Genomic DNA, 14,585 nt, shown 5'->3' on the forward strand with positions numbered 1-14,585 from the left:
ATGAACAAGAAGATGGTGTAGTATTTTCTTCTTTTTTTAAGTTAATGACATGTTTCACGGCATCATTGATGCGTGACATATGCTTATTTATTGGGAATAAGTGGTTCAAATACTAAAGAGGTGGTTAAAAGCTACCATTGTAAAAAGATTTGATGTATAAGAAATTCTCAGTGAAAATTGGGGGTCTTAAAAGAATTTTGGTACAAATTGGGAGATAATTTGCATTGTCCATCTCATATACAATATCATGATTTGATTCTATCTTCCCAAGACATAATATTCGAGAAGATGTAAAATAGGAAAGGAAATAAAGTTATAGTATTTTTATTCATCAATAAAAGTATACTACTTAATAGTTCGAGATATCGATTTGTTAAAAGTAGGACGTGTTTTGACCCTTATACTTCAAATTAATCCATATAAATTACGACCTAAGAAATATATGTATAGGGTAAAATTGACTAATGCAAGGTGGACGCTCGACGAGTTGATATGTGGAACTGAATACATGTATGATATGAGTCAGCAAATAGGTGATACCAGATACAAATATATGACTGGTGCTGAATAAATTCCGAAGGCATTGAACCGAGAACGAAGATTTGAAAGGAAGACATCGGTTGGAAAAGACAATATTTAATGAGCAGTCGTTACAAAAAATCTCTGTGTTAATGATCAATCGCTATGTAGCCATCAAAAGGGGTTTTATTCTTATTAAAGGAGAGCTTGATTTGAGGATCTTGTCTCCCTGAAAAAACCTATAAATAGAAAAATTTGTATCCATAGTTGGAGACAAAACATTCTGTACATATAAGCTAAATCTATTATTATTCTATCAATCTACTTTCTTTCTTTTGCACTTGATATTGTTCTTGCCATCGCTTCTGGAGAAGCTAAGTCCATAAGCAAGCTTGTTTTTTTCTTTAAATTATTTTAAAAATATTATTTCTGTACTTATTTTCCTATATTTTTGAACCAAATTAATTCATATATCTATACACCACGCAACAAATTCAACTATACCGCTTTACGGGTATACAGTTTGGCGCCCAGGGGCATAGACAATTGTGTAATTACTTTGATCCATTTATGCAGCGAAAGAGATGAAACAAATCCGGTTCGTAAAGAATAAAATCCTCAGCATGTGAGAAGTCTAACTCTTGATGATGTGGATGATGAACAACTTGTTAAAACGGTTAAAATTTTGAGAGAGCAACAAAATAAAATTATGAACATCTCTCAAGGCAAGATCGAATGATGACGGAATTGAAGCCAGGGCTTTCGGTTGCTTCCAATAACTCTAATGGAGGAGTTTAGATTCCCCCAAGCATACCTACAATTCAAACAATTCAAGGGACAGGTACTGTCGCTCCAAGGGAGGAGTTCGATTTTAATAAAAATGAAGCAGGTGGTGCACATAGTGGATCCGGGAACGACGACAATGCTAACGATCCTTTCAAATCCGAGGTCATGAGATTCATGAGGGAGATGAATGAACGAATGGAATAAAATGCTAAAGAATTCCATGCTCGGATGGATCAGATCCTGGGAGCGCCACCGGTGTTGAAGGGACCTGATTCTAAGAAGTATACGCACTCGCCGTTCAAATCAAGTGCAGCCCCTAAATTAATTCCGAAAAGATTCAAGATACCAGATATTCCGAAGTATGATGGGACTTCGGATCTGCAAGAATATATAACAAAATATACTACGACTGTAAAGGGAAATGACTTGGCCACGCACGAGATCAAATCTGTTTTATTGAAGAAATTTAGCGAAACCCTAATGAAGGGCGCTTTAACTTGGTATTCTCTTTTACCTGAGAACTCCATTGATTCTTTTGAAATGCTTGCAGATTCTTTTATTTAAATTCATGCTGGGCAAAAAAGGTCCAAACCAGAAAGGCGGATATATTCAGAATCACTCAAGGAGAATCCGAACTATTACGAGAGTTCATGATCCTGTTCAGAAGGAGAGGATGATGTTGCCAGCAGTACCGGACGAGTGGGCAGTTGAAGCATTCACCAAAGGTCTCAATCCATAAAGATTCAATGCCTCCAGGTAATTGAAGAAAAGCCTATTGGAACTTTAGGCAACTACATGGGCACATGTCCTTAACCGTTATAAATCAAAAATCAGAATTGAAGATGATCAACTCAATTCTTCGGTATCTTCTAAAGGACGTAATCGTGATCGGAATAAGGAGAAGTTCAAAACTAATTTTGATGCAAATCGGAGGTCGAGTCGCTTTTAGCCTTACGAAAGGGTTGAGGGACGTGGAAATAAAGGATTAAATTGGATAGGTTTTCTACCGATAAAAGATCGGATCATCATCGAAATAGTAGAGCTTTATAGGAGAAGGAACCATCGGGGTCCCGGGATTCATCATACCTTGGTTATCTGACTACAACTTTAATATCAGCTTAGTGGAATTGGTATCGGCTATGAGAAACATTAAGGAGGCTAGATTCCCAAAACCGATTCGACCAGATCCTAGTCAGAGGGATCCAAATCTATGGTGTGAATTCCATGGAATGCTTGACCACATGACCTGGAGACTATCAATACCTTCGTGAAGAGGTTGCAGCGTTATTAAAGAATGGTCAACTTAGAGAGTTTCTAAGTGATCGGGCCAAAAATAATTATGGAAAAAATTGAGATGTTGGGGAGCCATCCAAACCGGCTAAAGGGTCACCTCACTTAACAATAAACATGATCTTTGGTGGTGACAAAGTAAATGAGGTGACATTTTCTGCAGCAAAGAAAACGAAGATATAGGTAACTCATGACAAGAGGATCCGAGAAGCAACATAAGATGATGAAATCCTTTTCTCGGAAGAAGACGTTGATGGCCTTCTTTTACCATACAACGATGCTCTGGTAATATCGCTTAATGTCTTAGATTTTAAAACTAAACGGGTGTTGGTTGATCCAGGTAGTTGAACCAATATCATTCAATGGAGAGTTTTGGAACAAGCCAAATTAATCGGAAATATAGTTCCGGCAACAAAGCTTCTGGCCGGGTTAAATCTAACAAGTGTAACAATCCGAGGAGAGATTTTGCTGCCCACGCATGCTAAAGGTATAACAAAGACCACTCTATTCGAAGTGGTAGATGGCGACATGGGATACAATGTGATCCTTGGAAGGCCATAGATTCATGAAATGAAGGTTGTGCCATCAAATTACCATCAATTGTTGAAGTTTCCCACACAGGTAGGGGTCAAACAGATTAGAGGAGATAAACCAACTGCAAGAGAAATGAATGCAGTTACCTTGTCTAGTAGCAAGGCAAAAGAAACAAGAAAATAGCAACTACAGGAGTCGGTGCCTTCTTCCATCCCGATTGAAGATAGTGGAGAAGTGGAGTCACCAGATTTATATCAGGTATCGAGGTCTTTTCAGGTACCAAAAAAAACATATGCAACTAAATCAACCGGAGAGGAGCTCGAACAAGTTGCCTTATTCACGGATTTCTTAGAAAGGAAGTTCAACTTGGGAGCGGGGTTGAGCCCCGAACTTAGACTTAAAATTATTGACTTTCTTTAAGCTAACATCGATTGTTTTTCTTGGTCACATTCAGATATAATAGGTATTTTATTGGAAGTCGCTGTCCACAAGCTAAGTTTGGACCCTAACTTCCCTTCGGTAATACAGAAGAAATGACCGATAGCAGATGTCAGAAAAAGTTTGTCAAAGAAGAGGTAACCCAATTGCTAAATATAGGTTCAATTCGAGAGGTAAATTATCTCAATTGGTTAGCTAACGTAGTGTTTGTACCTAAAAAGATTAATAAATTTAGATTATGTGTAGATTATAAAGATTTGAATAAGACATTCCCTAAGTGATTCTTTCCCATTGCCAAACATTAATCAAATGATCGATGCTACGACCGGGCATGAGTTAATGAGCCTTCTTGACGCATATTCTGGGTATTAGGATGCACCCGAAAGATCAAGAAAAAACATCATTTTTCACCAATTTTGGCACTTACTGTTATAATGTGTTGTCTTTCGGGCTTAAGAATGTTGGATCCACTTACCAAAGGCTCATTAATAAAATGTTCGAACAACAAATTGGTAAAATAATGGAGGTTTATATTGATGATATATTGGATAAGTCTCTTAATGCAGGAGATCATTTGGCTCATTTACAAGCGACATTTGATATTATGAGAAAATAAAACATGAAGCTCAACTCAGAAAAATGTGCTTTCGGAGTTAGCTCCCAAAGGTTTTGGGGGGGTTTTTGGTTTCTCAAAGAGGAATCGAAGTAAATCCCCATAAGATAAAAGCCATCGAGGATATCCAGGACCATTTAACAAGTGTGAAGGAAGTACAAAGGTTGACCGGCAGGTTGGCAGCCCTAAGCAAGTTTATATCAAGATCTTTGGAGAAATGCCATCACTTCTTTTCACTCTTGAAAAAGAAGAATAATATCGTGTGGACTCCAGAATGTCAACAAGCATTGAAAGACTTAAAAAGGTATCTATCTAGTCCTCCACTGTTGTCAAAACCGATGGAAGGTGAGCAATTGTTGATTTATTTAGCAGTTTCAGAAGTTGCGGTAAGTGCTATTCTGATCCGATAGGAGGAAGGTACGCAATTTTTTGTTTGTTATGTTAATAAAATTTATCGAGAGCGGTGACACGTTTTTTGCACCTAGAATTTTCCAATAGCCACGTTATCAGTGCCATCCAATAGCCAGTGTGATAATTTTTCCCTTGAGGAACGTCCTTCATAGACCTAAATTGTCAGGTCGTTTGGCTAAATGGGCGGTAGAAATTAGCAAATTTGATATAGAATATAAAACTCGAATAGCTATCAAGTCACAAGTTGTCACGACCTGGAATTACCACCATCGGGACCATGATGGCGCCTAATATTTCACTTGTTAGGCAAACCAACGTTAGATGTAATTATTAACCATTTTTAACAAGTTTCAATTACGCTGACAATAAAGGAAAAACTGAATAGTCTGAACAAGGTAAATAAACTAATAAGTGCCAAAATCCAAACACAAACCCCGGATTTGGTGTCACGAATAAATGAGTGTCTAAGATACTACAAATAACGGTTTGAAATAAATATAATTGTCTGAATCAAATAAACAGCTGAAGGAAATAGAAGGGGACTTCAGAGTTGCGGACGCCGTGCAGCTATACCCAAGTCTCCTCTGGGTAGCTGGATCCGAGCAAGTCTACGGTACGCCGCTGGGATTAACTCTGGTATCTGCACAAGAAGTGTAGAGTATAGTATGAGTACAGTCGACCCCATGTACTCTATAAGTGTCGAGTCTAACCTCGACAAAGTAGGGTTACTTGTGAATACCTAATTTTTGCACGCTCTTCCCAAAAATAAAATAATAATAATAATAATAATAATAATAATAATAATAATAATAATAATAATAATAATAATAATAATAATAATAATAATAATAATAATAATAATAATAATAATAATAATAATAATAATAATAATAATAATAATAATAATAATAATAATAATAATAATAATAATAATAATAATAATAATAATAATAATAATAATAATAATAATAATAATAATAATAATAATAATAATAATAATAATAATAATAATAATAATAATAATAATAATAATAATAATAATAATAATAATAATAATAATAATAATAATAATAATAATAATAATAATAATAATAATAATAATAATAATAATAATAATAATAATAATAATAATAATAATAATAATAATAATAATAATAATAATAATAATAATAATAATAATAATAATAATAATAATAATAATAATAATAATAATAATAATAATAATAATAATAATAATAATAATAATAATAATAATAATAATAATAATAATAATAATAATAATAATAATAATAATAATAATAATAATAATAATAATAATAATAATAATAATAATAATAATAATAATAATAATAATAATAATAATAATAATAATAATAATAATAATAATAATAATAATAATAATAATAATAATAATAATAATAATAATAATAATAATAATAATAATAATAATAATAATAATAATAATAATAATAATAATAATAATAATAATAATAATAATAATAATAATAATAATAATAATAATAATAATAATAATAATAATAATAATAATAATAATAATAATAATAATAATAATAATAATAATAATAATAATAATAATAATAATAATAATAATAATAATAATAATAATAATAATAATAATAATAATAATAATAATAATAATAGAGAGTCCCAAATGACAAGCCATATAACTTATCTCAACAACCGAGGCCAAACCAACAATCACAACAAATATAACTTATATCAACACGTTGCGGCGTGCAACCTGATCCCACAATATAAACTTTAAACAAATCCATTGCGGCACGCAACCCGACCCCTCCATATAATCATCTGTCAATATCATAGTCCATCCTTATTCCATCTTTTCAATTCATTTCTTTATAATTTCCGTTACGGCGTGCAACCTGCTCCCCAAACAATGTCAATTAACAATAGTAACTCAATAACTATGATTTACAAGAAATCATACATCAAGAGAACAAATGTACGAGCAATGGAGAATAACTTGATAATCAAAGAGACTCAAACTACTCGGATGTCTCAACTTTACCAACTCAACATTATCTACTTTTAACAATACGTACAAGTGAAACTACTTCAATGAAGGCAACAATTTATATGAAACTATAAGGAAACAAGGCATAAGACAATTTAAATATATGAGGGAAACAAATAGAGACAAGTAGTAAATAAGTATAGAATCAGGAAGGGGATGGACAATTCAATACAAGAAACGCTAAATGGCAAGTAGCAATTATGGCATGGAAGTCAAATAAGCATGTAGCAACAAATAAGCATGTAGCAATTAAGGCATGAAAACAAGACATAGTATGAAGTAATGAAGATAGGGAAAACAAGTAATGTAACAGCTAGGTCATGGACTAAAGTAATTAATGAAATACGGGAAAGCATGTAAATAAGTAATTTGACGGCGTATATACACTCGTCACCTCGCATATACGCCACTACACATGTAATTCACATAGCACATAGCTCATGGGTTCCTAATTCTCTCAAATCAAGGTTAGACCCAACACTTACCTCATTCCGCAATCAACTCAAAGCTCAACCACGGCCTTGCTTTTAGAATAAGCCTCCAAACCAACCAAATCTAGCAAATTATTAACCAAACGATTCAAAATAAGCCTTAGAAACTACCCACGAATGAAAGAGGTTCAATTTAGATCATTATTGAAAAAGTCAACAAAAGTCAACTCCCCAGGCCCGCTTATGTAATTTGTTTCGAATCCGTCCTCAATTCGAGGTCTAAATCCCAAATTTACATAAATCCCTAATTCTACCCAAATCCTTAATTTCTACCATGAAAATACTAGATTTGATATTGAAAACTTATGAAATGTAATGAGTAATTGAAAAGAAGTAGATTAAAGTCACTTACCAATGTATTTAGGAAGAACATCTCTTGGAAAAATAGCCTCTAGGGTGTTTAGGGTTGAGAATTTGAAAGAAATGATCTAAATCCCGTTTCCCCCCCTCTTTTACCCAGCTGCAGATATCGCAATTGTGATACATAGTTCGCAACTGCGATGATCGCAAAAGCGATCAAACCTTCACAAATGCGAAAAAGTCATTCAGCCTGATTTCATCGCAAATGTGACAGTTTTATCGCAAATGCAAACCAATGATGTTCGTAAATGCGAACAATAGGCTCGCAAATGCGAGTCTTCCTCAGCCTTCCTTTAGTCGCAAATACGACACAAAAGTTTGCAAATGCGAACCTGCGGACTTCACTTCATAAAAGCGAAGCTGACCCAGCCCCCACCATCTCCGCATATGCGAGCCTGACCTCACATTTGCGAGGCTCGCATCTGCGAACAGGTCCTCGCAAATGCGAGCTCTGCAGACCTGATGCACCAGCATTCACCTAAGTTCAAAAATTACTCTGTAGCCTATCTGAAACTCACCCAAGCCCCTCGGTCTCCAAACCAAATATGCACACAAGTGTAATAACATCATGCGAACGCACTCGTGGGATCAAAATACCAAAATAACACCTAGAACTATGAATCAGACATCAAAACGAATAACAATTTTAAAGAAACTTAAGAACTTTTAATTTTTCAACCGGACATTCGAATCACGTCAAATCAATTCCGTTTTGCACCAAATTTTGCGGACAAGTCATAAATACTAAAATGAACATATACCAAGTTCCAGAACCAAAATTCGAGCCCGGTAGAAATAAAGTCAACTTACGGCCAAACTTAGAAATTCTTTAAACATTTAAATTTCTAGTCTTCAACAAATTACGAAAAATCAAGTTAGGGACTTCCGAATTTGATCCCGGACATACGCCCAAGTCCCAAATCATGATTCGGACCCACCGGGACTTTCAAAATACTGATCCAGGTTTATTTTCTCAAAAAGATGACCGAAATCAATTCAAATGAGTTTTAAAGTACGATTTCACATTTTTATCAATTTTTCACATAAAAACCTTTTGTAATAAGACACAGATTATGCACGCAAGTCGAGGAAGGCTAAACAGAGCTAATCGAGATTTCAAAATACATAAATAAGGGCTAAAACTAAAAATGACCTATCGGGTCATCGCACAAGTTTAGGCCGACTTCATGACTGAATTTAGTCCGGGACTGATGCCTTTAGTTGCTAAAGAAGCAGTACTGGTATCGAAAATGGTATTAGGTGTTTGGTCCTTGTTTATGGATGGAACTTCCAATGTAAAAAGGTTCAATCTTGGAATAGAATTAATCCTTTCTTTGGGAGAAACCTTGAGACAGGTTATTAGAATCACACCGTTAATTAAAATAAAGTAGAGTACGAGGCTTTGGTTGTAGCGGGGACTAGGCTCTAAGGTAATTGAAATAAAGTGTGACTCTCAGATAGTAGTGAACTAGGTATATGGACTTATTGACACCAAGGAGGAGCGCATGCAACATTACTTGAATAAGGTTCAAGTATTACTTTCCCAGTTCAGGGAATGGTGGATCATCTGCATTCTATGAGAAGAAAACGTAGAGCAGACGTATTGTCTAGTTTGGGGTCATCCACGAAAATGAAAGGAGTTGATTCTGGTGCGATCGTTCAACTATTGCATTTGGCATTGGACGTGGATAGATATTGCGAAGTTAACTCAACCAACCTAATTTGGGAATAAAGTAATGAGTTTATAGAGTAGTTATGTCATGACAAATTCCCCGAAGATCCAAAAGTATCTCGGGTGCTTCGGACTAAAGTTGCTCGTTATTTCCTTATTGACGGTCAATTATACAGATGGTTTTTTCAAGGATCATTTTCTCGGTATTTAGGACATCAGAGGTTGATTATGTGATGAGAAAGGTTCACGAAGGAGTATGCAAAAATCACTCCGGTGTAGATTCATTGGTTCTAAAATTAATAAAGGCTGGCTACTATAGGCCCCAGATGGAACAAGACTCGAAGGCATTTGTACAAAAATGTGATAAGTGTCAGCGTCATGCACAATTAATGCATCAACTAGCAGAACTTCTGCATTTGATGGTCTTACTATGGCCATTCATGAAATGTGGGATGGACATAGTTGGTCCCTTAGCACAAGGGCCCGGACAGGTAAAATTTCTTTTGGTTATGACTGAATATTTCATTAAACGGGTCGAAGTAGGTGCTTAAAACAAGATCAGAGAGCGAGAAGTGATTAATTTCATACGGGGTCACATCATTTGTCGATTTGGATTACCAAAATAAATTGCTTGTGATAATGGGTCGCAATTTATAGGTTCCAAAGTCACAAAGTTTCTGGAAGGATTGATGATCAAACGGATTACATCTTCTCCATACCATCCAAGTGCTAATAGACAAGCAAAGTCAATCAACAAGGTAATAATTTAAAACCTCAAAAAGAAGTTAGAAGATGCAATAGGTAATTGGCCAAATGAGCTATCGGGTGTGTTATGGGCATATGGAACAACGACGAAGTCGAGCGCGGGTGGAACACCATTTTCACTTATGCACAGGGCGGAAGCTTTGATTCTGGTGGATATTGGAGAACCGACCATAAGGTATTCCCAGAAAAATGAGGAGACAATTAATAAAGCACTATTGATTAAGATGGATCTGCTTGAAAAGTAAAATTTAGCTTATGTAAGGATGATAGCACAAAAGCAAAGGATAGAAAAATATTATAACCGCAGAGCAAATCTTCGATATTTCAAAGTGAGATATTTGGTTTTGAGAAAAGTAACTCAAAACACACGAGAGGTTAATGTCGGGAAGCTAGGACCAACGTGGGAAGGCTCTTATCAAATTTCAACTATAACCGGTAAAGATTCATATTAAATCGAAAATCAAGATGGAGTCAAATTGACAAGTAATTGGAATGTGGTTCACCTCAAAAGGTACGATCCTTCCTGATACTGAAAGTATGCATTGCACTCTATTTTTCTTCGCCCAGTTTTGTCCCAATTGGGTTTTTCTGGCAAGGTTTTCAATGAGGCGACAACGTAAAGCATATCACGAGGAAGGATCATCAATGATGCCAAGAGCTCCAATGTTCGAATTCTTATACTCATCATCCAAACACTAGGGGGACCATAGTATATTTTGAATACTAAAAGTGTCACGAAGACCGGGGACTGTTAGAACCGGGAGCTTTACTTTATCAGGACAGGGGGACTACATGATCAGTACCGTAGAAATAAGTTATACAAGTTCGATACATGTATTGACAACTTTATTTACTAAAGAAAATAAGTATTTATGTAAATGTACTTTTAAAGATGGAAGGAATAAATCAAAGTCCTTTTGTTTTATCTTATTTCTTATCCAAATGATAAGTTAAATGATTTTCTGTTTGAAAGTTAATTAAGCTTCAAATGCTTATGCCGGAATGAACAAGAGACGTCCTCTTCAAGAACACCGTAAACATAAGGGGCCTCTCTTATGAAACCTTCATAGTCAAAGGGTAGATTTCAGAAGTATGAATGCCCGAGATTAAAGTTGTCGGACTGTAAAAAGAATTTATGAGCTTTATCAGTTAAAGAAAAAGAATATTTTTTGCTAATACTTAAACAAAAGATTTCTTTCACTACTTAAAATGCCAAAATCAATAAAGAAGTTTTTGCATAGTTACAAAGGAAAAGTAAAATATATACATCAATTAATTTTGCCTGGGGAGCCTGAAGGGAGAGAGAAGTTTTTGGTTTCCCTTTCAAATGAAGGTTGTTCCGCATCTGGTTCAAGGTTTTCATCCTTATATTTTTATTCTTCAGATTCCCCTTCGGTTCTTGAGTACTCAGAGCTAGTGTTCGAGGAACTTGAAGTAGTGGGACGAGAAGGAATATTGTCGAGGGCAGTTGTCTCCAACTTACGAGCTCTAGCGAAGCAATCATCAATGTTTGCAATCCTTCTTTGGCCTCCTCCAAAGTACTCCTCCTTATTTGGTAACTTGCATAAGTTTTCTCGAGGAGGAAGGAGTCTTCTTGGTCCTGGAGTTTAGCTGGGAGCTTCTCCATCTTCGTTTGTAGCTTATTGTTTTGAACCATCAAATGTCGTAGGATCAGTCAAGGCAGTATTTGTATTCACATGTTCGCGGTTTTTCTCCAAGACCTTTTTGAGCCTTTCTTTCATTTTGGCTCTCTTCTCCTCGGCGGCAATAGTCTTTTCGGTTTTCAAACATAAGCCTTCTTCCAGGTCATTTATTTTCTCAATGAAAGCAGACTCACGTTCGGTTGAGGCAGTTACAACATCCTGCATCTCATCCCACTTGGCCTTCAAATCTTTAAGATCGTGGTGTAATTGATCAGCCTCTTGGCTATGGGCCATTATCTCTTGATATGATTTTTCCAATCGGGTTTCGAGCTCGCCTATTTGAGTAACCTTTACTTCCAAACCGAGAGGTGCTCAACAAGCTGGTTCCGTTTGGTAGCAGGATGGTTTTGTTCAGCAGTGAGTTGCTTTTTGTCCAAGATCAGCTTTTGAACGCCCATAGAGGCAAGGAGATTAGCCTAAAAGGGTTAAAAATTAAAGTAAAGAGAAGAAGTTTAAATTGATACATGAGCCGAACAATGCATGTTGTTGTTGATTAATCACTTAGCAGAAAGAGAGTCCATTTTTATCCAATCTTTATTCGTGGCCATGGGTTTCAAGTAATTGGTGACCTCCACCAGCTTAGAAAGTAGGTGACATTCATTCGAAACCGTAAGAATGACACTACGCTTTCCAGACGAGTTTTGGATTAATGTCGGGTAAGTATTCCCCAAATTCCCGTGGTCGGAAGACTGTGGAAATGAACATCTTCTATTTGTTTGGTTGGAGCCGGTGGAGAGGTAGTAGTTAGTGTAGAAGGTTTTGCGGTTGCGGTTGGTGTAAAAGTTGATGGCGTATGAATGTCAGGGGCAGAACTCCCTTGAACGAAAACAACAGCAGGAGCCCAGAAACAAGACTCAGCATTTTCAACTATTTCCATTTCCAAGAAGAGTTCTTGAACTTCCCTCGGTTGAACATTCGATTGAGCAGAGGGGAGATATATTTATTCTTTGAAGAGGAACCGCTTCATCATCAGTTCCTTCTTCATCAAGGACCACTGTGGTATGTCCAGTTAGAGCTTCTTTTGTTGAAGCTTTCGCCTGAGTCCCAACCGTAGAGAACATGTTTCTATTTGGTTTCTTGTCTTTGGGCTGGGGACTCTGAGAGGAGGCACCTTCAACAGAAATGAGAGAGGCTTCACGAGCCCTTTTTTGGTTAAGGACATCTTGCAACTGTCGTTGAGCCTTCTCCGGTTCATCAGAGACGTCAACAACATGGCAAATAATAGATCCCTTCGGAATGCCTGTGTATTGCAAAAGGGAGTCAACAAATTGATTATGAGTCATGATTAAAATTGAAAAGCAATTTATTTCCACCTACGGGAGTTCAGTGTGGAAATGTCTAGAATTTTCTGTACTCATTGGGTCAAGTTTTGTACTCATTGAGTCATGATTGAATATCGTCATCATAATCGATGATGGTAATGATGCCATGGTGTCTACATTTGCTGAGTTTAATCACACCTCCCCGGAAGTTCTTTGGGGTGTATAGGTTGATCAAATATGCCAGTAAGGGTTTGCCCGACCTCGGAGCATAGTTTTTGAAGGCAAGCCACCATAGGTCATATTGATGGATTCACCTATGCCAAGCAGATTTGGTAGCGGTGGTAAAAGTCTAAAATTATAGGGTCAATATTTTGGTTTAATTTTAAAGTAAAAGGGTATGTATAAATGTCACGACCCAAACTCACTAGTCGTGATGACACCTAATGTTACAACCCATATTCATGTACGTTAAATCATGCCTAAGTTAGTCGATATAAATCCTAGAAGAGATTATCTTTGAGATGATAAGAAGTTAAATATATTGGTCTTAAATGATATAAGGGTGTATAAGAGTGGTTAACATGTATTAGAAGTTAGAAGTAAAACGAATCAAGAATGTTATAACCCGTATTTTCGGGTAAAACTAGAGGTTCTTAATATGCTAAAGAGGTTTTGTTTTAAGGTATTTTAATCATATAATATCCGTATCATAAGTCCTGACGTCAAGCGAGTTATGAAACAAAAGTCGACAAAAGTTGTCGCAACTTACATTCATAATTTTACCTAAACTTTAGGTATAATGTTACTATGATTTTCTCTCAATGTACTTGGAATTACAGGGTGATACACCCATTAAATTGAATATCTATGAGTCTAGTTTCCAACTCATTAAACCATTCATCGATGCAACATCGGAGTAGAGAGATATTTGCGTTTTTGCAAGGCTGCGCAAGCAGCTCTCTATGGGACCCATTTAGGCGGTTGAGATGTATTGATATATATGAGATGCCTAAAGTCCATTTTAACTCATTATGTTTTACTCTCTTCAGACTCTAGACACCTAAAAACTTTCTCTCAAGGTTCTTTCATGATCCAATACCCAAACAAAGGGCAAACAACACAAATCAAGTGTCGGGAATCCCGTGACGCTAGTGAGTTTCTTGTTCTTCTTGTTGTTGCTGATTTTTGTGTGGTTCCAGCTCGTTTGTTTTAAGTGGTTTAAGTTCTGTAAAGAACTCTCTCAAGTTTTTAATATTAACCCTAAGTGATTTCAAGTCTTCCAAAGTGATTCTAGTGCCGAAAAAACCAAATTGATTGCTAGCTTCGCTTCCTTGTTCTTGTGGCTGCATTGGAAGGATATTTCGTGGTGAAGTAAGGTCAAATTGGATTTGTTCTATCTTTTTAAAGGTAAGTAACCTCTTACTCTACATATATTTAAGTTTATCCAAGTTGCGGCTAAGTCATTGAAGCTAGAACTTGCGAGATATATATAGAAAGGCTTGTTAGTAATGTTGTTAATTGGTGGACTATTATGGGAGGCTTAATATGATTATTATTGATATTGTTTGGGTTGTTTAGGATTGTTTTAACTTGTGGGAATCATATAAATAGGGGAGGTACTGTCCGTTTCATCGTAAAATAGGTTGCAGATGATATACACTAGTTACGACGCTTAAACGATAACG

This window comes from Nicotiana tabacum, chromosome 13, assembly GCF_000715075.1.
Source record: "Nicotiana tabacum cultivar K326 chromosome 13, ASM71507v2, whole genome shotgun sequence".
Taxonomy (NCBI): Eukaryota; Viridiplantae; Streptophyta; class Magnoliopsida; order Solanales; family Solanaceae; genus Nicotiana; species Nicotiana tabacum.